The 23,431-nt window shown below is 43.7% G+C and overlaps 1 protein-coding gene across 9 annotated transcripts in view; it reads right to left on the bottom strand.

The window, feature by feature from the left end:
* The window catches only part of CHL1 (cell adhesion molecule L1 like), a 139,646-nt gene extending 137,520 nt beyond the window's left edge, over nucleotides 1-2,126 (bottom strand). For 5 of the 9 annotated variants that reach the window (XM_055709838.1, XM_055709836.1, XM_055709843.1 and 2 more), the window contains exon 1: nucleotides 2,027-2,126. The gene's annotated coding sequence lies outside the window, so the exon portion shown is untranslated. Of the gene's footprint in view, nucleotides 1-1,857; nucleotides 1,954-2,026 lie in introns of those variants that run through there. The other 4 variants (XM_055709840.1, XM_055709841.1, XM_055709839.1 and 1 more) reach the window with 2 other exon arrangements.
* Between the last annotated feature and the right edge of the window lie 21,305 nt (nucleotides 2,127-23,431).

Here is a 23,431-nt window from a genome sequence, read left to right as displayed (position 1 = left end):
TGAAGGAACTCCATTACCCCCTGCAAACCTGAGTATCTTATCTTTTGCATCTTATTTTAATGTAACAAAGTGTAGTCTTGTAGCTCTGCTGTAAGCCAGACTCCACTGCCAGCAGATGCTTGGCCTAAGGAAAGATGACAGAGCCTGGCTAGTAAGAATGTTCTGATTTTTTACTGACTCATTGTTTTTTGGGTTGGTTTTAGGGTTTTTGGAAAGACAAAGAAAATTCCTCACTTTTAAGCAACAGTAAAAGGCTAACATAGCAGTAGTCATGCACTCTTAATGCTTCACATCAGTAGAAGCCAAGCAGAGGATCTCGGGAAGCAACGGGCAAAGACCCACGTGCACAGCTCCAACAAGGCAACACTGCATGTGTGTTCACAAGTGGGCAAAAATCACACCTTCATTTGAAGGTGCAAGTCTTCCCCCTTCTCCTTTCCTCAGGCCCCAAGTAAACTCACAATTTTTGTTATTTTTTGCTTATGGAATAGTATTTGGGAGAGCTAAAGAACACATATTTAAATCAGCCACATCAAATGAACCCTTGACAAACAAAAATACCACCTGTCAAGTCTCTGGAGAAATATTCCAAAACATGTTGCAAGCAAAACTGTTCCTAGGTAGCACCGAGAATGAACTTACTTTCAATCTCCTGTATTATGGTTAAATACCCACATCTTATCCAACATACCATAAGCTTACCTCCTTTCCACCCAAAAATAAGCAGTTAAGTAATGTTAGTCATAGAAGTGACCGGTGAAAGTCTGGTTGCATTTGCTGTGTCGGACTATTAGCAAACAGAATCTCCTTGCGTTACAGAAACCTAAACCTAGCTGAGCGCACTGATGCGGCGATCGTGCAACACGGATTAGTAACACACAGCACACGACACCCAGGTGTAAAGATTCTCACAGCTCTCCCGGAACGCGGCGCACACACTGTCGCTTCCCCAGCAAAAACCTGGGACGTTCACAGTTATTTAGGGGGTGCAGGAAAAAAAAAAAAAAATACTCTCCGGAACCATGAGGAAGGAAAGAAACAAGTGTTTGCCACAGACGCGCGGCACCCGGGCTTGCAAACTTGAACCCACCGAAAACAGCACGAGACGACGCGCGCCAGCCCCCCCCCGCCCCCGAACCCCACCGCGATCGTGCCTTTGCCTGCCCGGACCCCCGCCCGCCCCCGCAAACTTTCCCCGGGCAGCGGCTCCTCCGCCCGCAGCGCCGGGACCCCCTCCCCAGCCCCGGGGAAGCCGAGCCCCGGGGGCGGCCCCCAGCTCCGGGGAGCCCCAGCGCCAGCGGCGGAGGAGGTAGCGGCGGGGGGGGGGGGGGCACACAGCGGGACCTGCGGGCCGGGGACCCCCGGGCTGCCCCCGGCGCTGCGCCCCCAGCCGCGGGCACCTGCTCGCCCCTTGGCGGGGCTGGGTCCGGGCTCGGTTTCCTCATTGCTTTGCAGGGCGAAGCCCAGCGCTTGGGGCGCGGGACCAGGTGCGGTGCGAGGAGGAGGAGGAAGAGATTTAAAATAAAATAAAAAAGATAATTTAAAAGGCTTTCGGTAGAAATGCAGAGCGAGCGGAGGTGGCGGCCGGGGCAGCCCCCGGGTCCCAGCGCCCTGCGCACCCCGAAGGGCCCCCCCGCCCCGGTCCCCCGGCGGTACCTGGAGCAGGGCAGAGCCGGCGGCGAGGGGGCGGCCGGTCCGGCGAGTCGCGGCCGCTCCGCAGCCCTGTCCCGGCTCTCCAAATTAATCGCTCCACCCCGGAAAAAAAAAAAAAAAAAAAAAAAAAAAAAAAAAAAAAGAGAAAAAAAAAAGGGGGAGGGGGGGAATCCCCACCACCCCAAACCCAGCCCCGCTACACACCCACGAGAAGGAAGAGGGGTCCCTCCGTGACTGGCATCACTATCTCCTCCGGCAGCGCTTGCAGGGAGCCATGGCAACGAGCCCCCGCACCTCCCCAAACCGCTGCCCGCCTCCCCGGGGGGCCGAGCCCCCCCGCCCCGGCCCGCCCCGGCCCCTCGGCGGCTCCCACCTGCCCGCTCCGGCGCCCCCTCGGCGAGAGCCGGCAGCCCGCGGCGCCTCCGCCCCGCCGCGCGTCTCCGGGCGGCACCTGGGGATGGCGGGGAGGGACGGGAGCCCCGGCCCGGCCCGCCCGCACCTCCCCTGCCCGCCTCCCGCCCGGGGGGGCCTCGCCGCCGCCCCCCGCCCAGCCCCGGCCCCGGTAGCGGCCCCGCACGCCGCGGCGGGGTGGCAGGTGCGGGCCGGGGGGCCCGGCGAGCTGCGGGCAGCCGAGCGGCGATGCGGAGAGGACAAGGAAATGGCCGAAATGGGGCCGGGGGGTTAGGGAAGACCCGCTGCCCCTCGCCCTTCCTCGTGGTGGTCGGGGCACGCATGAGCTGGGCAAGGAGAGAACCGGCGCCGTCGGGGGCCCGAGCGAGCCCCCCGCCCCCTGTACCCACCTCTCGGGGTGCACAAGTGCCCTTTCTTTCCAGGGGAGAGGCTGAGGAATCGCAGAATCCCAGATGGGAATGGGCTTCCCTGCCCCATCCGCCTCTGTGCCCCCCTTGCCGAAAGCCCCACGCATCCCCCATCCCAACACCAGTGCTTTACATAGGCAAACCTCCCCAAACCCTTTTCCTCCTTTCCCCAGTGCCCTCCTGATCTTCGCAAACCCTGACCAGGGTTAGGGGTGGGCTTGGGCACTCGGGCTTTCTGCCCGTGCGGTTTTCCCTCTGTCACCCCTTCGTGGAACAGGCTAAATTTGTCAGTGAAGACAGTCGTCACAAACCTGCCAGTCATTTTCTTAAGCGGTCCGCCCAGGGCCCACATGCGGAGGTGGCCAAGGTCAGACATAATCATTTTCATGGGGACTCGGACTTCTCCGATGATTTTCTGTCTCACTGCTGACCTTTAGGTGTTTCTCTTTTCTCTGAGCCTTGTCTAATGCAATGAACAATAATCATCAAGTAACATTCACAGACATTAAACCATAAAACCACCCTTCCGAGTCACAGTTAGCACTCATGGGGACAGTTATCATTTGGGTTAAAGATTTTTCGGACAGTAGCAATCAGAATTTGTTGATGTACTGGCCAATTCGTGTTCATCATCCAGCAGCTTTAGGCAGGTGAGCTTACTTTTTGGTCAGGAAGTAAATAATTACATTTAAGGAAAGGTATTATAAGCTAAAAGGGGTAATGAAAAAAAAATTGAGAGCTAGCAGGGAAAAGGATAGAATAATTTAATATACTTGTTCTGTGTAAAGAAAGCAAATGTAAAACTGGTAAAGCAATGTACGCTTGATATTTTAGTCACGCAAAGTCAGGCAATTCATAGATATAATTTTCATCTTAAACTACATTTGAGTCAACTTGTGCCAATATAAATGCCGAAGCTCTCACCAAACGCGTGGAGCAGAGCTCCTGTTCTGCAAGGGAAGTGTGCTGTGGTTGTGTGGGCAGCCCAGAGCACACACGAGGGAACGGGAGTTCTCCCTTTGAATCCCGCTCTCATAGCCAAATCCTGAATTGACTTACTGTTTCTTCCAGAGACAGTAAGATGCTGTATTTACAGCACATTGCTTTCCAAAGCAACCAACAGCTAAGCAACAGGCCTGTGCCCCCGTGCAGCGGAAACCTCTGAAAATAAATGGAAAAGGAGACAGCTGTAGAGGAATGTCTGACCGTGTTGGGGCTGCCGATGTATTCAAAAGCCAGTTGACCCAGTATAAACGTGGCCATCGAAGATCATGTTGAAAACCAGCGATGACTGAGGATTTACTGAAGCGCTGGCAAAAAGTGAAGACACCAAGGGTGGGAACCCATGTCCTGCTCGTCTGGGAGCACAGATAACAGAGCTGGCCGGAGAGCTGGGGAGGGCTGGCATCGCCCGTCCTGCCACTGCCAAGAGGATGAAAAACAGGGACAATGACTCTTACCCATTTCTGGCCAACACTACCCTCCTCCTGGGATGCCTCAGCAGTACTAGAAGTTTCCAGGTTGACGTAAAGAAGAGAGACAACAATTTAATTACCTCCAGTGACTACTTAAGGCAGGACTGCTGCCAAAGTCAACTTCCTAGGCTGCCTGTAGCTACGCTGCCGCATCTACTACCCAGACACGCCGTGCCACAAACAGAAGGAAACTGGTCTTGCAAAATGCCCAAACCACTTGGACTTTCATTCCCCTGCCTAGCCGGCCCAACTTTTAGATCCTCTCTGGCAACATGATTTCCCCAGGAAATTCTCACATTTTCAGGTTTCAGCCCCTAATATGGAAACCATTAAATGGTTTTCGTTTTTGACACGGAATCATGCAGGAGGTGTTCCTTCCACTAGGAAGGATGGAAGCTGATGGAAAAGTCAAAGTACATCAGCTTACCAAAAACTGCTCCATGCTTCCAAAATAGAATGTGTTCACGTTCCTAATAAGACACGGCACTAATCACATCTATTTCCGAGGCTCGGGTTTGCCTTAAGTAAAGTGTAAATAGACATAAGCCATTGTGCTTCAGATTTCACCGGGTAACGAAACAGGGCAAATGTCACAGCACTTAAGTCTGCACAGAACAAAAATAAAGAGAGAGAAGCACAGTTCGGTCCTCTCCGTGTCTCCACAGAACTGCTCTTTATTTTGGGATTTCCTGCTGAAAATCAAGGAGCCTTTTCATCAAACCCACTACTTGATGTGAGAATGAGAGTGCAACACTGCTAGAAACACTGGGAAAATTCATTACATCTCTCTAGGCTAGTACCAATCACATATTTAAAATGCATGTTAAATGCGTAATATTGTCTCAAATCAAGCGTGAGAAAAAAACCTTCAGAAGATTTATCTCAGGTATTGTCTAAAGAAATCAGAAGGAATAGAGGGTGTGTTTGTGCCTATCGCAACTTCAACTTGTTACCTGATTCGCTGCATGTACTCCCTCAAAAAACACTATTTTAAAATCAGTTCCAGAGTCCAATGGGAGGCTCAGAAGATTTCCAATCTTACTTTAATGCCATTTAAGAAACATGAAATACTCAGGACAAAAGAACAGATTGGCCAGATTTTCTTAAGAGAAAATTCATTTTGCTTGTAATTGCCAGCGCAGATCCCACCACCACAGCTTGGTAATAAAGATGATGCCATTTTTTGAACGGGTAGATATGCAAAAGTGTGAACATACTTGAATATCAAGAACCACAATTTCATATTGTCTTTTTTCAACAAGGATAAGTTTCTGGGGATCTGGTTTGGTCCTGGACAAATTAAATGGCTAAACTAACTGACATCATGCCAACTAGCATTTTTTCCATGTCAAAATTTGTTTTGGAAATTATTTTCTGCTGTAACATTTCAGAGTATTTTCATTAACTGTGGAATGTTTCAAATGTTTCAGTTATAACATCTGAGATGTATACTGAGAAGCCCAAAGCTTCATTAAAAACTTTGAGCTCATAGGGGGAAGACTTTAACTGTAAAGGAAAAAAACATAGATGAGATAGTGAGTGATGCATATCCCTCTAATGGTTTATTAAACATGTATCTGAGCACACATCATCAGTGCTTAGCTTTGAAATGCTGAAAGTTGGTCTTGGCCAGAGCAGAGAAACTACAGACATGCTAGAAAATGCTCATCTACCCCTTCAGAATAATACAGGAAAAATCCACGTGATCACAGGACAGCAAATTTAAAATTAATTAAAGGAACTACCACTTTTCGCAGTTCGAATCAATCCCAGGAATTTAGGCTTTGAAAAACCTGGAGTGAAATGTTGGTATTTTTTTCTTAATATGATTTTTTAAAGGCTGGATAATTTTATGACTGCTAATAACATTTGTAACTGTGCAAGCTAAGATAATAACAATGGTAATCAAATCTCATGCTTCAGGGCATAAATTGATTGCTTCGAGGGGCTATGGAGGTTTTTCTTTTTTTCCCCACTACTGAGTACATGATTTCACAACTGACTAAGTGCATTACAAGGGGAGGGTTTGCTACTTTAGCTACTGTAGCTACACAATTGATCTAATCCCTCATAACAAATATGATGCCAAAATACAGTAAGCTGCCTATCTGCTTTGCAAACACTAATAGATTTAGGATCAAATTCAGTGAAATATTTGCTTCTTATTTTCCTATTTTTTTCCTACACTTCCTCTGAAAGAAAGTAGTAAGGTCTACATTAAAAACCAACCAACCAAACCAAACCAAACCAAACCAAACCAATAACAACAACAACAACAACAACAAATCAACCAAAACCCCGAAACCAAACAACCCCAAAAAACTTAAAAGCAAGAATCTCACAGTGAATCTTAAAACACCTGAGTTAGGCAAGTGGGTTCCTCCACAGCTAGGTTCAGATCCAAAGATCAGGAGGAAAAGCAACCAATTCATCGAGTAGCGTCACCACACCGGTGGGCCCATGCATCTCCTATGGCCAGCTTGTAAAAACTTGCTTTCGAAGACAACCACGTCTCCATCAACAAAGAGGCTGTGGTCTCTTTTCTTTGAAAAACAGACACAGTAAAATGGGAGAGCTTAGCCTGTGAGATGGGGATTTAGGTTTAATTCCCAGCTGTACCAGAAAGCTCCACACAACTTTGGACTTTGCTCCAGGGCAGATAGGCTGAGCTCTACAGAACATATTTAATCGAGCAGAAAACAACTGAAGATTCACTGGAACCAACCTGAAGCAAAACTGAGCCTCATTTTTGTTACGGCGTTGGTGGAAGGAAGGCTGGAGCTCCAGTGGTGCCACAACAGACTGTTCATGCTTTTTCCTTCAAGCACTCATCATAGGTCCTAGAACCTGTGTAGAAAGTTTCTTCTGAATGAATATACAATATATATTCTATATAAGAACTATATATAGTGTGTATATATACAAAATATAGTACTATGTAAGAATAACTTTGTAATTTGTCATCTTTGATGTCATTGCTAGTTAAGTGAAACCTCTATCATTCCAGGTTTTAGGTTTGGGTTTGTTTGGTTTGGGTTTTGATTTTTTGTTGGGTTTTTTTGGGGGGTGGGTGGGGGGTGGGTGTACCGTGCAGTAGTGACATTTCCATTTACAATCATTCAAAGCAGAACTCACAGCCCAGGTTTCAAGTACACATGTGTATTGAAAGTAGAGATCTGTCTGCCACGTCAGTCTGGTTGGCCACCCCACCACAGGACACCTTCTCTTTGGTAGCTGTCCCGGTTCCCTAGCTGGCACGTACCAGTTTCTGGAATGAAGCTACCAAACTGTAGGTCAAACAGAAATGCTGTGCCTGCATGGAGACCAATGCATGCCCAGTCATTCACTGCACAATGAGACAAGGTCATTTATAAGGAAAAGCAAGTACCCTTCTCACAAAAAAATGCTATCTGAAAATGTATCTTTGGTCTCCACACGGAACTGGCACGAAGCCCAGAAAGAGCAAGCCACAGTATTTAGAGAAATGGAATCGTGACTCACGTCGGGGCAATGGCATAGCTCTCATTCATTTGTGGAAGAGATTAAAGAGGCCTAGGAATAAAGATTTTCTATTTCCTGAACAAGAATGGCTAGTCACTGGACAAAACATCAGCAACAAGGTCCCCTTGGTTGTTCTTACTCTTGCCTAGTGTGGAGGTGGGATATGTAGAACGAAGCCTTTGCCTGGACAACCCATGAACACAGTCCCAGCTTTTTCAGGGATGTAGATGAAACCTATTGTTCACCAACTACTGAATAAAATGCTTTCCTTTGCTTTCTGTCAAGGTCAACTGGCGTAATTTGCACAACATGTCTACTGCCAAACCCCCATACTGGTATAACACAACATGATTATCTGTAGTCCCCTACGCAAAAATAAGAACAAGTATTTTAAAGAAATGGTTTGTGCACATTTTTCCACCAAGACTCAAACCTGTTTGTATTATAATAACAACTATCATCTACAAAATTATTGTAGCTACCCTTGAAAGCGAGCAGTCACAGTTGTGACCATAAACAGCTAATTCAGAATTATCAGGGACCCCCCTCCCGAGTTCTGCAGGCACGTGAACAAGACAATTACTGAGGGGTTCGTTTGGCTTTCATGCGAAAAAGAAGAAATGACACTGATCTCCTAAGACAGGGACAAACAGTGGTCATAGCTAATGCTATCATTTGTATTCTTCCATTTTTTATGTCCATATAGTGAACCAATTTTATTCAAATGACCTACATTAAAGTCCAAATCAAAAACAAAACACTAGACGGGTTGTTGCTGAACCGTTTGGTGCTCCCTGTGTTCCTTTACCAATTTAATCTGACTGGTGGGTTGCAGGGTGTTCAATAGGTCACCTGCATCAGCAATTTCAGTCCAGACAATTTGCTCTAAATACTACATGGTATGATACACATTTTTCAATTACATTTCAGGCTGCTTTTAAATTCTACCAGACGGACAAAGTTATATGAGGAATACAAGGCTTAGGAAACAACAGCATACAAATAACTGTATATTAAAACAATTTTTTGTTGTTGCACAGTCAAGCTATCAGCAGTTATACAAAGTTATTAATGCAAGCAGGGAAGCAATAGTTTGATCAACAACATAAGACTTCTTTTAAATATACTGACAATGTAATAGTGCATTAATGATTTAACCCTCTTCCATACCCTTCAGAAAAGACATTCAAGGTTAAAAAAAATAGTACTGTGAATATCAGATACAATAAATGGGAAAACACTCTGTAAAAACAAGCATACTTCTGTGTTACTTCAACCTGTTATATATATATTATATACCTAGGTGTGTATATGTATATATATATATATATATATGTATATAAAATATAATAAAAATTGATGTTATGGAAACCCAGGAATTTTTATTAAAAATAAGAATCACTCAGTAGATACTGGAAATGCTATCACTAGGCTAAGGTGATGAGTGTGAGTCAAAAATTCCATTCTTACAAGTATGAAACTAAGGACTCCCTTTAAAGTCTAGGGATTACCAAAATGGTCACAATTATACTGGTAAGGTATGATAATACACCCTAATAGTTTTAGTAGACTGTGCAGGCAATACTTAGCTTCCACTCCCCCCAGTATCTGAATTAAATGATAAATGCTTCCTAAACTTTCAAATCCAAATTACCTGTAAATGGAGGTCCGCAGTGCAGGGTGGCTGTAACCATTTGGTTAGTGGCCCTAAACCATTTGGTTGGTGACCGTAACCATTTGGTTGGTGACCATAACCATTTGGTTAGCTGACTAAGCAAGCAGTACACCTTTTCAGAACAGCCAGAAAATGCAACATGATGGAGGAAGAAACAAGGAATGCAAGTCACAGCGTTAGGATCCCTATGGAGAGCCTACACTCTGAGTGGAATATAAGTCTAGGAGGGATTTAGGAACCAGAGGTTGAACCTTATCTATTTGGTGGTCTACAAAATCATAGCTGTATAAGCAGAGGATATTAAGTAGATATAAAAACTCTCTATTTCTTTTATATTTTGTGCTGGTATGTATTTTGGAATTAAAGTGTCTAGTTCTGCCATCTGCAGCTCAGGATGGATAGCAAACTACTTGTTAGGATTCAGAAAGCAGTCAGGCAAACAACTGCAGCATTGCAAAGTACATCTTACAGTGAGCAACAAGAATTCGTCAAGTAGCATGTTAAGAGGTGATTAGATCCCAGTCTGCGGTACCAGAGGGAATAGGTATTTCGTAATGGAGGGCTTCTCTATCCAGCTGACAAAGTTTAACAAGATCTAATGACTGGCAAATGAGAAAATAATTTATTAAATTATTTTTTTTTCTAAAAAGAGAGCTTAATTAACCCTTTAGCAATTTTTTCCTAGCTGTAGTACATTATTCATGATGTGCCACTGTAACACCAAGACGATACAGTTTTCTTAAAAATACTTTTTAGCTCAAGAAAAAAGATTAAATCGGGAATGTATAATATAAGAAATGCATGCTAGCTGATCACAGAGGTTATACTGCAGCCCTCGCTGATGCCCAGCAGTGACAAAACCACAGCAAAGCACAAGGTCCAGACCAACAGGACCCTGGAACAAACCAAGGATGGGCTGCTGCAAAGGTGACCTCAAAAGAAATCCATTAATCCAAGTCCTGTCAGCAAAAAGAAACTGTTTTTGAGACCTGTCTAGCTGTGGAGTGCTTGTGTAGCAAACCACACAGCTTATCCTGCTCTGCCACCCTCCCATGCCCGTCCATGTAGTCCAGCTCTGGGATGGAGCAGAACAAATCCTGTTACAACAGCTCCATCTTGCTTGAGGGCTTGAAAAAGTTCCTCAAAGAGGTACTATGCTTCCTCAGAATTCAACATCAGAAACAGGTGTATGTCACCTTAAACATGTATACTACTTTGGCTAGATGTTAAATCCCAGCACTGAGGGGAAACAATATCAGAGAAAAACTGCTGTCAAATTCACCTGTATTTAGAGTCATGTGGATGTGTTATGTTACATACTGATTTAATGATACAGAATTATCATGAAGTTCAAGCTGAGCTGACTTCCAGCTCCTCGACGTTAATATAGCTGTGACACTTCCCATCAGCTGAAAATTTATCCTGTATACTTTTCTAGATATATCTATCATCTCTAACAGCTCCCAGATTTGAACTTCATTGAAAGTGCTTTCTCAGTCCTTCTGCCATCTGCTTTTTTTGCTGGGCTCACACGTGTTTCTCTGGCAGTGACTCTGCAGAACATACCAAAGCAGTGAAAAGCACAACAGAAAGTGTATTTTTAAAGCGTCTTGCCTCATTTGGGAGTTAAACGCACTTATATCACAAATGCATAATGATTAAAAAATAGCAGAAGCCAATACATCTCCATTTGGGTACAAATTTCTCTGCAGACTATTCACTGACTGCGGGCAAAACCAACCTCTTGCAAGGTCCGTGAGCACAGCCTAGCATATATTCCACACTTGAAGAGTCGCACACATCCCTTATAGAACCACCAAAGAAAGGAATCCCCATGCCAACATTCAAACTCCGGACAGGAATGCAAGTCAGACATCATTTTGCCATGATGACAGTAATCAGCAATGTACAAAAGGAACTTTTTTCTAAAAGGAATTGTTTCCAGAAAGCTATATTCAGTCCTCTGTCCAAGTTGTGAACACTCAAACTGTTTATAAGTCTCTTACCTTTGCTAGAATGAGTATCTTTCCCCAGTGCCATCCACGATGCACTGAAATAACATTAACAGTCTTACACACTGTCTTGACAGAGGGAGCAGGAAGGGGGAAGAGGTTACCCTTTTCTTTCAAACTACAAATAAAACAAAAAAAATGTTTCAAATTGTACTTCTTTCTACGTGATGTCTCATTCCAACCTATATAGTTATCTTCTGGATTCATTGGTTAATTTATCCCCTAGTTTGTCAAAGGGGCTGTGTTTTCTTTTCTTGCAATACTCAGTTGATATAATCGTATGTATTTGTCAAACATGGATGATTACATTCTCCACCCTTATTGCCAAGAGATCGGACAGACTGAAAATAAAGACGGGGATGTTAAATGATGCAACTGCAACAAAAGCAAAGCCAAAAAACCTAACACAAACCATTAAAAAAGGAAATCCTGGTAAGATAACCTGTCTATCCAAAGCGGGAGTAAGCATGGTGAAAAGACAAAAGAAGCCTTCAGCGTAGGCTTGGCTTCCTCTGATCTGAGTTTTTGCACTCATAAAAGTTTTAATTCTACATGAAGATACATTTCTGCAGCCACAGCGGTCGAAATATAATGGTGCCCCTAGGTGGAAAATTAGAATATAAAGGCTATCAACTGCCAATTAATCTTGTGAGGTCAATGGGAAACAGCCAGAATTGCTGTTTCCAGATGGGTGAAAGGACGCTGTGGAATTTAATTTGCCCTGTTACCAATGCACTCTGGCAGATCTCCGAGCCCATGCTTTCAAAAAAGGAACTGAAAGACCAATGAGTCGGCAAGATTTGGGGCCCTGTGTGTCAGCTTCTTATACTGGCTGGTAATGTAAATTCACAGGCTAAGGGGAGGGATGGGACATGTTGCTGTGACACCCTTATCCCACAATTTAGAATGGCCCCTGCAACGGGTGTCGTCGTCTCTCCGAAGGCGACGTGTTGGCTGTGTGTATTGCATATAGCCCAGGAGATGCGCAAGAGAATGATTTACTGTTTAATATTATTTGACTGTTAATTTGCATATTAGTAGTGCTGCTTAAAAATCTCTAAAATCTTTAAAAAGCTAGTCACGTTTTAAGTTGGGTTATATATTTAAAGAGAAGACAGTATTGACTTACCATAAACAGTTGAGCACTTTAAATGTTAAGCGTTGAAATGTAAAATGGGCTAGCAAGTTGTGTTTGTCAAGAGCAGCTAAGGGAGATGAAAATTAAAAAACTGATCATGTCTTCAAATAAAATCACTGAAATCTTGAAAGCAATGGCTGAAGGTGCGAGTGCTGTCACCGACACAGCTTTGTGCTTTACTTGAGAAAAACCCAAGAAACAAAACAGTGAGAAATGTTTGCATTACTGTGAGTTTTGACTCACATTTTCTCATCAAAAGGTGCTATTTGAACTTAAATTACTGAGCAAGCTGCAGCATATTTATGGATGTGGATCTCCAGAGAGAGTTTTGAGTGCTGTGACCATCCCTGTGCTGACAAAGCCTCTTTTAAACCACAGCTGATCTAGATGTGGTCACAGACCACTCAGCCAAGGCTGATTTTAAATACATCTGTAATAAGGGCAAGTGTACCAGATAACCCCTGTGGGCATCTATTATGGTTACTAATATATTAATTGACTCATGCAGTTAAAATATGGAAGAGTCTTAAATATGAAATGCTGTCTCTTTCAGATATGTTTGATGTGTATTAGCTCATCACAAATCTTATTAGCGTAATACTGGGAACAGACAATGGTACAGATGAAATAACATATTTTCCTTATAGTATCAGTTTATAACGAGTATTTACCCTTCAAGATAGATGGTTAATCTTTATCCTAAGCATAAGTTACTCATCATGGCTAGGGGAACTTTTCTTACATGTTTCCCAGAAAAGGCTGCTTTGGTCTGCCAGAGAAGGCAAGGGTATTAGGTAGAAAAGCGAGGGGCCGTAGATTTCCATCAGCTCTGTATGTTGACAGAAGTATTTCTCAGCTGGGAAGTTCATGTGATAAGTTGTACAAGGCAATGGAGAAATTCATGTTGCACATTCAGCATGCAAACCACAAAAAGGCGAGGGAAAGTAAAATATGGCTTAAATCGTGATGAAGAGGATAAGGAAGGCTTATGGCTGTTTACGCTGATGAGGTTAGTGGCTTGGAGAGTGACCCAAGGAGTGGATAAAATGGATTGCTCTGGCAGAGTTGTCTCTGTCTGGTGTAGGAATGACAGTGAATAATGGAGCTTTAATTGGCAGCTGCCTTTTCACCTGTACTGAGTAAGTACTCTCACTTGTGTCTGCTGGAGTTATGGATCCCAAAAAGGGCAAAGACAAGCTGGAATTAATAGAAAAAGACGACAGAGTAAGAGGCAAGCACATTTTGACTGCTGGTATAAATCAGGAGTAATATCAATGAGCAACAGAGTGGTACCTCTGTGAAACAGGAGCAACTGTGATCAGAATGAGACCCCTTCTAATTAAATGAACAAGTCACTTCTGAATCAGGACAGAAACATAATACGGTCTTGAATAAAAGCTGCTTGAGACACAAGTTTTGTTTTCCAATTTGCACAGGATTTGTTTTGCTCACAGAATAATTTATCATTATTCCTGTTGCATTAATGACTGTGAGTTCAGTGCTATATTAGGCTGCACGCAGACTTCTGAGATAACATTCAAAAATAGAGAAATTGGGCAAAGAATGGCACAAACAATGGCAATGTAATGGGGAATTTTGGCAATCAGGCTGTATAGACTAATGGTCTTTTTGCATTTTTTTTATATAACATGAAGTTGTTTCATCCTTTCATCCTATAACATCATAATGACTGTTTTGGGCTTTTTTTGCTACTGGAGAGGAACTTGAGGAAGAGCTCTTGGGAAGTGAAAGTAATGAAGAGGTTAAAAATGAAGAGGCATGTGGAGAGAAAGAGGGTAAAGCAGGAGCAGGGCAGGGGTGAATGACAAGTAGGGGGAACACCACCTGGGCCACCATCATGCTGTCCCACTACAGCCAAGCTAGCCTAGGGGTAGGGACAGCCCCAGGGTGAGATGGAGGGGTCAGGCCTGGGGCATCCAGAAGGTCCAGTCAGGACCAGCAGGAAATGGGTGAGGGATAAGACTGGACAAGGCTACCCAGAGGGTGACCCTGAGGTCCATCCTCAGGATGCCTGTAGGTCCAGGACTCACCCAGTAAGGCAGGTCCATGGGAGACACAGAAGAGCACAATCACACCAGGGACATGTCCCAGACACCACCTAGGTGCCTGGGACAGATGAAATGCAGTTCCTGGGTCTTTAGGGAGAAGGTGTTTGAATGGAGCTCCTGGTGAGTCTGCTCAGGGCAATTAAACCTATTGGTGCCCTTGGGAGATGGGGTGAAAGAGGATGCACAGCAAAAGGATAATGGATAAAAATTAATTGACTGATAGAGCTGAAAGGCATTAGCCTCTTGTGTGATGGTGCGTGCGGATCTGCACAGCAGAGCTGAGTTTCTCACTTCAGTTTAGGTAATGACAGAATTTCAGTTTCCTTCATGGGAGCTGGCAGGGCTGGTTTTTGTCTTCAGAGGACATTTCAGTCTGGGGGAGTGGTCCCTGGGGTCTCCCCCAAGCCTGGGGGAAGCTGTGGGGTTCAGGAGACCTGAGGGACCTCCAGAGGCCACACCGAGCAGCCTCACACTCAGTGATGGACTCCTACTCAGGCTTTTTTCCTCTTCTGTTGTTATGGAAACAGCCTGTCGAAGGGCTGCTGAGCTTCTGAATCCTGGATGTGCAATGAGGGCAGGTAGATAGTGTAGTTTCAAAGCTGAATAAAGATGTGGGTATTATTTTACATATATATTAAATAAAAACAGATAGTCAAAGCCCTATCAGAGAGGCATTTCTAGGATGGCAATGCTCATAAGAAAGCCTTCTGATGTGAATTTTTCCATAACCACCTGTAGGCATGTACAGTATCACCATGCTGAATGCCAAAGGTTTTGGTTAAGGAGACACATGATTATACCCAAAGACAATTGTACATGGTGCAGACCTCATTAAGAGATCTCTTATGATTCTCCAGCTAATTTCAAAGATGTATCTGACCTGAAGTTGCAGGAGCAAAGACCTTCACATATAAAACTGCACCAGGATAACAGCGGTGACTTGGAGAAAGCAAAGAGTCTGACACCAGAGATTATTCGGCAACTCTCTATGCTCTAAGGCTGGCAATAATTCCAGGTGTGTTATTTCATCTGGGATAACATGCATCATCCAAGCCACTGCTTCTAATTCCTTGCTTGGCAAACCAGACTGGCTTTTTAGACTTCCAGTCCTTTGTATAGTCAATCTGATGCTTTCAGCCTGTGAGCCAAGACGGTTTTCTCCAAAAGACTCATTTAGTTCCTGCAAGAATGAACTTGCAAGAGGCAGCTGTTAGATGCATGCACTCGTGTGAACGTGCCAGGGAAATGTGTCTGATTGCAAAAAGGTCAAAAGAGACGACTAGTCCCTCTGTGGGCTTTCTATCCCACCTTCTCCGCAGGCCATCAATGGAATAAAGCTCCTTTCTGCTTCCCCCCTCGAGCACGCTTGGTTCACTCGCAGATCCCTCCCTATTTATTCAGCTGTGCAATCTGCCTAAGACTATTCAAAGTCTGTAAATCAGACAGCAATATTTAAGCACAGAACAAAACCATCACAAGCCAATTCACACAGTCTCCACAGGATGAAAAAGGAAAGACAAATTCTCCAACACTGTTTCACTAATGAACCTCACACCTTTGTAGTAAAAGTGAGATTATCTGCAGTTCACTTTCTTCCAAGTATATCCTCAGCTCTTTGCTAAAGCTGCTAATCAATGCGCCAGATAATGCCAGCTCTGAATGTCATTTTCTATATGAATATTTGTCCATTCAGTATTGCCTGTAGAAAAAATTAACTCACACAGACTGCTGCAAGCACTCGTAGGTAAAAAGCCCCCAGTCTTTCCAAGCTGGACTGAGAGATATCTCTGAACCTGGGGTCAAAGGAGTATGTCCAGACTAGAAACAGTTGCCTTGTAGGAAACTTCCTCCCCTGCACTTCCCATCCTGGGGCACGCTGGAACAGTCAGGGCTCCTGGTGCCCTCTCCTGGTGCCGTAGCATCACGATCTCCTCCACAGCTCCGGAACCACCAGTATGGTCTACTGGTGGTAGGCTGGTACTAGATAGTGGGATTTATTTGCTGGCGTCTATGATAAACTCCACATTCAAATCAGTAAACCTCAAGCACTGGGAGAGAGGGGACTTGAGCAAACCCGTGAGATGTGTCACCGTGCCAAGGCTGTCCCGATAAATGGACTATGGTGCAGTGACACACAGGCATATCCCTCGCTTTGGGAAGTACCGTAGCCATATGTTCAGGTCCATGAAATGATCCCAGCTTTCTAGCTAACACAGACTCTTTGGGTGTGAAGCTGGTTTCTTCAGGGCTCTGCGCTGCTCTGCGCTGCCTGGTGTAGGTAAAAACAAACCCTGTCCGGCTCGTAGGTCTTGTGGAAGGGACTGCTTGTGCAAGGAGTCTCACAAACGAGACACAGGCTTGTGGTCTGGGCTACTGTTGCTTGGGGGGGCTTCCCAAACAAATCAACCCACACCTTTAATTAAACCTTTAGCGTAGATATCAGTGACAGAGGGGTCTTTTGAGCACAAAGCAAAATGTAGAAAGACCTTTCCTTCACAAAGTATAGAAGCTGCCAACTTCTTCTGTCCTTACCTGCTGGATGTGTGAGCTCTTTCCTCCTGGCAATGTACCTCCTCATTCCTGAGAAGACACAAAGATTTGGTGTGATCAGCTAAGAACATTGCTGTAACTACTGATTTCACAGGAAAAGCATCATGATAGCATGGTACAAACAACAGAACAAAACCCTGTGATGAACAGACAGCGCTTTATTACCTAGCAGGATATCAGATCGTGAATTTTAGAACAGAAAAGGTGAAACCTGATATTCTACAGTCTGTTCCTACCTTATTGCCTCCATCTGAAAAGCAAATCCCATAGTATTTTTCCATCAGTATTTGCCCATGAAAGCTACATTGCCTTCGGTTAGCCTGACTAAAATGAAGGACCAGTTCTCTACAAAGTACACTTCTTGGAGCAGGCAGCAGCCCAGAGAAAAGATTATCATGCAGGACCAAGACTGTACTAATTGGAAAAATTGGTATTTCAGCTGCTGCTGTTTTGGAGTATTGAAATGAATTAAAACAGATGAAGCTGACATTAAATAAGTATTGAGAAAAAGTACCGAAGACCGGGAGAGCAGAGCTGTGTGCAAGACGAGGAGGTGTTTTATTAATGTGCAGTGTTTCATAATTTCATAGCTGTTTGTTTCACTGATTACACAGAGTGACCTGAGTCTTTCCAACAGCCTGTCTGCAGGACACAGCAGCAGCGTCCTGCTGACAATCTGCAGCAGATTCCAGGGGACACACAGCCACTCGGCAGGTCAGCAGGACATCTGGGCGAGAGTAGAGCATCATCCCCTCCCCACAGGTCATGCTGCCTCCTGAGGTCTTCCTCACACAAACTAACCCCTCGATTTCCATGAGGATTCTCTTCAACTTGACCATGTATCATGTATTTGCTGGGTTTTCCTACTTCGGGGCAGTACCTCGCTCTCCAGCACACACAGCCTCACGTGCACCCGTCAGTAGATACAGATGCAGAGACAGTCTCTAGTTTACAGCTGCCTAACAAAAGCTATTTGAATGCAGGAAGGAAAGAAATTGGCAAAGGAGAAAGTCAGAAGGATACAAGGCATTTTCCCCTTCTGCAGGGCTCTACAAGGCCATGAGGACTAGGCAGTATATTCCAACAAATATCCATTTTTGCCTTCATTAATCAGACTTAAACCAACACAGATACAGACTAGTGTTGCATATAAACCCCTTTCTCTATTTAAAGTCAGTGTAAGCATTTTCCAGAAAATACTGATAAAATAAAAACATCCTCAGGGAACCACATACCTTTTCTTTAGTGGCTCATTATATAGCATGCTCTAGCAGTTCATTATACTGAATTCCATATCGCAGATGCTGATGAGGACAGAAGCATTTTACCAAAAAAAACCCCTGTTTTGAAAATTTTCTGGGCACTGATTTTATCAGTGTGCAACATTTGGGGGACTTAGTGAGGTAAAGGCGCAACTAAATCCAAGCAGGTTGAAAGGTGTTACATGAAAATATTCAGAGGATAAATTGTTAATTGGGTAGGTGAAAGGTGGCGTCCTCAGGCATTCTTGCTTATAATCTTTCATTTACATAGTGGAATAGCCTTCAAGATAGGGCTTATTATAATGTATGAATGGCTAATTGAAAGAAGGTGCTGCAGTTAACTCAGGAACCGCTTAATTTTCAACCCTTTTATCGTCCCTAAATGTGAATCCAAATTTAAACATGGAGGAAAAATACATGGTGTATTCAGGAACAAAGGTATTGTCTGACATAAGGAGCTTATGTAAATGTGGGATGGCAGAGCTCCTTTTACAGTAAACCTTTCAAATACCTCAATAAATCATGAAGAACAAAAAAAATCTTTCTTTTAAGGAGGTTTGCAATGGGATTTCACCTATCCGGGACTGCTGAGGGACAGCACTGTTCAGGGGGAAAAAAGGAGCTTTGCTAGCATCTTCCTCAGCAGTAAATTGCAAATAAATACCCATTTTTGTGTGCATGTGCAAGAAAGCTTCCATCCTGTATCCATGTACAATTTGCTAATGTTAAAACATAGGTGACATCATGCAGGGATGGATACACCTGCAGGAGTGTTTTACATCCTTACAGTCCCCCTTTACAAGCCAGTAGATTTATTTTTGCTTTTAAAGGCACAGAGCCCATTTAAATAATAATAATAAATAAATAAAAATTAAAAGGTGTCTGTACTACAGTGGCTTGAAAAGACATTGAGTGTGATCCAGTGGATAAAATGCAGCATCAGACACCCTGGACATTTCCATTCTACCCAGTGCAGTTACTGTCCTGCCATATAATGTCAGCAAACTACTTCGTCTCCTCCTTTCTCTCCTGCTATTCTTTCCTTTTAATTTCCCATTCAGACTGGAAGTACTTTGGGGAAGGAACTATCTCCTACTATGCATATAGACTCGTATATATATGACTTTATTATAGAGTCCTTTAGTTCACAGTATTTTGCTCTCAGTTGTTCTTGGAAGACCAACAATTATAATTACATGAAGGCAGGATGCATGTGGATGCAACATTACTTTGTTCAGGCTAATCAGCTCAATTCTACCAGTGAAATCTCTCTCAATTATAGGAGAATCCATGTGTGCAACCGAGACAGCAGAAATCAATCCTAATTACTCCCCACCGCCTGCCCAATTCTCCTGTGCAAATAGAGGAGAAGGGGCATGAGGTGTTCCCAGCGCGGGTGGTGGTCGGTGCAAATTCCTTCTTGTAGGAACCTGTTACTGCCCTATTAGGAAACACTTTGGCCATGCCAAGCAAGAATATCAGCAGTATTTACATCAGCAAAGTTAACAAAATGGCCACTTCAAGCAGAAAAAGTTATAAAACTCATAACAGGCCCTTTCTAGAGAGAGCAGCGTATGACCTGCCTCCCTTCCACCGGGATGTTCCAAGCAAGGAATTCAATAGCCTGTCCAAGGAAAAATACAGAGACCCCTATGTTTTATGCCAGGTGAGAACATCATATAATCATTTCCTTGTCCCAACAGAAAAAGCTAATTTTTCCATTCTTAGTAAATCCCCTTCCTTCAGATGCAGGCTCACAAATCTTTTAAACCAAACCCCGTCCGTGGCTGGACGCTGGGTCCACCAACAGCACTGCCCAGGCACGCAGCGGGAGCCAGCTGGGTGACCTCGGCGGCTGCAGTGGCAGGGGTAGAAGCAGACACCAAAACTGACCCACACCCAGCAGGATCTCCTGGCTCTTATTGTAGCCAACTTCAGACTGCCCGGAGATGAACTGGGAGCTGGTTTGATCCTGATAGCATCAATGACACGCACAGGCAATTTTACAGCTGCTCTAAGTACCTCTTGAGCATCCCTGACAATCAAGCTTCACATCTATGTGTACTATTACAAAATGAAGGAGTGAGTGGGTTGCAGTGTTTCATTTAATCATCTTTATTTTATTAGATTCCTGAATATGCTCCTTCACACACATAAGTCAATTTGACTTACGAAAGATACTGAGCGCTGTCTACCCAAAACAGTTATAAAAAGGGAGCGGGCGCAGACAGCCCGCGCTTGTGGCTGCAGTGCCATTCCACTCAGGCTGCTCCCCTCAGCGTATAAACCTTCTTTTATTTTTATTCCTCAAGATCTGCATGCCTGTATTTTGAAATGTTTGCTATAAAATTACACAGCACCCACACAGGAATGAAAAAGCTGCCAAGTCTCAGAAAATAATTTTTGTCCACAATGTTTACACAAATCAAATGAATGAAATGATTCTGCAGAGTTGAAAAGTCAGGACAAGAGTGTAAGGAACCAAAGCAGAGCAATATCCAAACCCCTCCTGCAGTACAACATTCTCCCTTTATTTGATGCAAAGACAGAATGCTGCTTCTTCTTGGCATGAATTGCAGCTCCAGAGGTTATACCTATACATAGGAGAATACAGAAAGAAATATAAAACAAAATTGAAGGAGACAATCAGAAAGTTTTTTGTTTTGTTTTTTTTTTTTTTAAACTTACAGCCTGAAAATCAAGAAGGTCAGCTTCAAGTTTCCAGCTCTCCTTGTAGTAACGGCAGGCTGAGTTATGCCACTCTTCTCCAGGGCTAGATTTGGATATTATATGCATTCTTTGTTATCATTTGACCTTGCAATGATCTGCCACAATAGGGATTATGGTGTTGTCAGAAGATTATTCTGCACCTGTTTCCATGACATTTGTCCCTCGCAGTGGAAGTGTAAATACTGGTGGCATCTACCCACAGTGATGCCTTGTCACTCCTGTTGAGACACTGCTGGGAAGCAAAGAGAAGAAGAGAAAAAGTAATGAAGAAATAAAAATAGAAGCAGAAATTGGAAAGGAGTCTAACTTTCCCCCCATCTACCACTTCTACCAACAAAGCAAGACAAAAAAATGATGCACAGGAAGATTCAATACATGTCAGTAAAGAGAAAAATGTTGGAAACATACACAGAGAGATGCAGGAACGCCCTGGCGTTTATACTAAAGTCATATTAAAACCCGTCTCTCTCTCAAATATTGTGAAACCCCAGATAAAACATGTCTGCTATAAAGGATTGCTGAGATTGAACTGACAATATCCATGGGGAAAAAAAGACAGATGAAAACCAGGCTGTTGCAGCTGGATGCTCTTAGCAGAAAAGAAATACAACAACTTTGGAAAGAAAATTGAATAAATTTAGAAAATGTGCTCTACAGAATGAGTGAAAGACTGATATCACAAGCACTGAAAGCAAAGCTTGAAATGCCAGTTTTTAAGCAGTGCAGAGCTCTCCCTCTAGTCCCTGTTAACTTTCCACTAACTGCAAAAGGGATAAAAGGGCTTAATAAAGTTATTAGCTTTTACTATTTTTATTACCTGTATTTTCATACAGAGAAGCTGTTCCCGGCTCACAGTCCCATGATATTAAGTTCCCTCATCGCTTGACTGTTGATGGGAAGTGGCAAACTAACTTTGCAGGGCTGTTACAAAAGTCTCCTTCTGTCTCAGTAGCACTGATACATACTGCCTCTGGTATGGATCACATCTGAAACTCTCAGAAAGTGACATTTCCTATGGGAAAAAAAAAAAAAAGTGGCTTTATTTACTGAACAACATAGTCTGCCACAAACAAATTTCTAGCTTAAAAAGCTCAGATGGACACCTTTCTTTTAAATAACCTGGAATGCTTTAATCCCATTTTACTTAACAGCAATATGAAAATAAATAAATCTGAATTTTGTAGCTACGTGACACCAAAATCTCATTGATTTGAGCTAGGCCATAAACACATCAGTGCCCCAAATTCCCGTTTCTATAAAGACAGGTTGAGATTTAATTTACACAAACATATGCTATTTTTAAAATATTCACCAGTTTTTCACCTTCATTCATTCTGATGCACGCATTTAAACAGTTTCCAGTATTTCAGTTTTCTTGGCCAAGCAGAAATATTTATTATACTTGTTAAAGTTTATATTACCCTGTAGCAAAGCAATTTATCATTACTCTACACGGGTGACTTTCCTGATTATTAAAATACTGTTAAAGTGAAAACTGCTCAGCTCACCACACTTCTCTCTAGTGTATTAATGTTGTTTGACTTCAGTTGGTATATAACTGCAAAATAACACATCCGATCTAGAAATTGAGACACAGGATGGATAGACAGAAAGGTGAGGAGAAGTGTCCTTTTGACAAGGCTGAGTGTATCCTGATATTTTGTACAGATGTGGTCTTGGGTCCCAGACTGTCATTGGGGCCACATGGCCATGGAAGGTTGATTTTGCCTCTGGACAGTAGGTCTGTCTCAGAGAGGTGTTAGCAGTGCCATACCCCCTTGACCTGAGGGTAGCACATGCCGAGGAATTCCCCGCAGGGAATCCACCTCCAGCAAATATGCTTGAGACAGACTTTTCCTTTGCTACCTGCCCTCACACCCAACTGCTAGGATGACATTGCCTGCTGGCAAGTTGGTTACATCCTTGGGAAACTACACTGGTCTGGTAGGGAAAACATACATGTAACCAGTTTAAGTGCTAAAATTACTGCAGGGAGCACATCCTATGCTTTACTGAAGCCGTTGTTGTGTGAATCCTTATGGAAAGGCATACATACTGCCACCTGCATTGGTGCTCAGCCTACTCTCGTGTCTGTGGAAGTGCAGACCTTTATTGAGGAAAAGGGTTAGCGCTGCTCATAGCCAGTCATGGTGCTAAGAGCACTACCTTGATAAGTGGCAGCATCTCGGAAACATTCTGGAAGCTCATCAGAGAAGCAGAAATATAAGCTTAAAAAAGTCGTTTTGACAAAGTAAGGGTTAGATAAGACACACAGCAGGAAGGCCAGCAAACAGGAAAAGGGATGAGGCTGGAAGGCTACACTGGAGCCACTGGAGTTCAACTGGTGTTGGACTACCTGAGGGTCTGCACCAGGCTCCAGGGACCGAACCTATTTCCCAATATTAGAGCTTGACTATCAGTTGGTATCATGTTCCACAGGCATAACGGAAAAGGTAAGCATCACCCATCCTGAGCTGGACACAGCTAATGGAAAAGACGAAAAAAGCATCTTTCTTAACCATCACCACCTCTCTTGATCTGACAGGCA

The sequence above is a fragment of the Falco cherrug genome, chromosome 4, assembly GCF_023634085.1.
Source record: "Falco cherrug isolate bFalChe1 chromosome 4, bFalChe1.pri, whole genome shotgun sequence".
NCBI lineage: Eukaryota > Metazoa > Chordata > Aves > Falconiformes > Falconidae > Falco > Falco cherrug.
The sequence above is the reverse complement of the archived record's forward strand: the minus strand, read 5'-3'. Positions and strand labels throughout refer to the sequence as shown.